General features: G+C 40.9%; 1 pseudogene; it reads right to left on the bottom strand.

Annotated features, from left to right (window-relative positions):
* Positions 1-311: 311 nt before the first annotated feature.
* On the bottom strand, positions 312-910 carry LOC101649040 (annotated as a pseudogene).
* Between the last annotated feature and the right edge of the window lie 593 nt (positions 911-1,503).

The following is a 1,503-nucleotide window of genomic DNA, read 5'->3' as shown; positions in this document are numbered from 1 at the left end:
TCTGGGTGACATACCTCAGAGGCGAATGAATCCCAAAATCTACAATCAAGTCATCAGGCTGTTGGCTCAGTTTGCAAGAGCTGGAATTCAGAGGATGAGCACTGAATACAGGATCCAGAGGGAGTAAAAATCTATATCATTTTCCAGAATGCCCATCTATATGACATGCAAGCCACAGCTCTAAGGATATCCCCTTTCAACTGATTGGCTTCTTATAACATAGCTTGTTGTGGAAGTATTACATTATATTAGATCTTTTTTTGGTTTTGTTAGAGCACAACTTATATATTTCAAATGGACAAAAGATTAGTATCATGTACAGTGTCTTAAGATAACTTGCCCTTGAATGGGAGCTTCCTGTCCAGTACTTTGAGGTCTACAAGACGTTATCTAAAAAATGTACTACCGTGGAAAATGAAGACTGCTTAAATCGAGTGGGGGAGGGGAGGGCCTGTGGTTTTTCTTGGTGACTAATTGCTGTAGCACTGTCCTTCGGGCGGCTGAGGGAGTTTCATATTTTCTTTAGACATCATTAGTTGCTGGAGCTCTTGCAGGACAACTTTGATGCTGTAGGAATTCTGCCATTTTGCTAGCACTGATATGGCTCTTGGGTCCAGCACTCCATTAGAACTATTAACTCCATTCATATTAATTGTTGCTACAAATCTTACAAAGGGGAGTGATTCCAGGTGTTTAGGTTCACATTCTATTTTAAGGCTGAATATCCGGTTTTCATACATTGCTCGTGGAGGCCCAGTTATCATCCCTGAGCATTTTGTGTCATGTCTTCGTCATCTTCTAGACCCCAGCTAACGGTGCCATCTCCGACTCCTCTCTGGCCTGCTTTGAGTTCTGACAACAGTCAGAAATGGCGAGGGACTTGTACTCCCGAGCCCGTGGTGGCTGCCATCTTGCGTCGCTGTCACTTGAAGCGATATTAGATCTTATTAAGGGGGGATGCCTGTATCATAACTTCCAAACCAAAGAACCATGACCCAGGCTAATTAAAACAAAACCTTAATCACCACAGTTACCAGTATCTTCATTAGGTTTTATTTCTCGTCAAACTTATTTAGCTATGTTGATACATATGCTGATGTATCTATGTTAATAATTGAACCTTGCACCACACTTGTTTCCTCTGGACTAAATTTCTTTCATGTTGAGGAGCGTCTTTGGTAGATATTTCAGTGAAGGTTTCTGAATGACAATTTCTTCCTGTTTCCATCTGTAACTATCTTGAATTTTAGTTCAGTAAGGTACAGAATTCTAGGTTGACAGTTATTTTCCCATAGTAGCATGAAAATATGCTTTCATTTTCTTCTGGAATATATTGCTGCTAACGCCATTTTGGCTGTCATTCCTTTGTAGGTAATTTGAATCTTCTCTATGCTTGCTTGAAAGTTGTCCTGCGTTCTTTCAAAATTTACTTTCTGAGCTGCTAAGGCACAGAGAGGACTGCAGGGCTGACAATAGCTCAAGATATCTTGTCCCCTCACTGGA

This window comes from Echinops telfairi, unplaced genomic scaffold (genome assembly GCF_000313985.2).
Source record: "Echinops telfairi isolate 266 unplaced genomic scaffold, ASM31398v2 ScPeMD7_18;HRSCAF=68, whole genome shotgun sequence".
NCBI lineage: Eukaryota > Metazoa > Chordata > Mammalia > Afrosoricida > Tenrecidae > Echinops > Echinops telfairi.
Note: the sequence above shows the minus strand (reverse complement) of the source record. Positions and strands in the feature narration are given on the sequence as shown.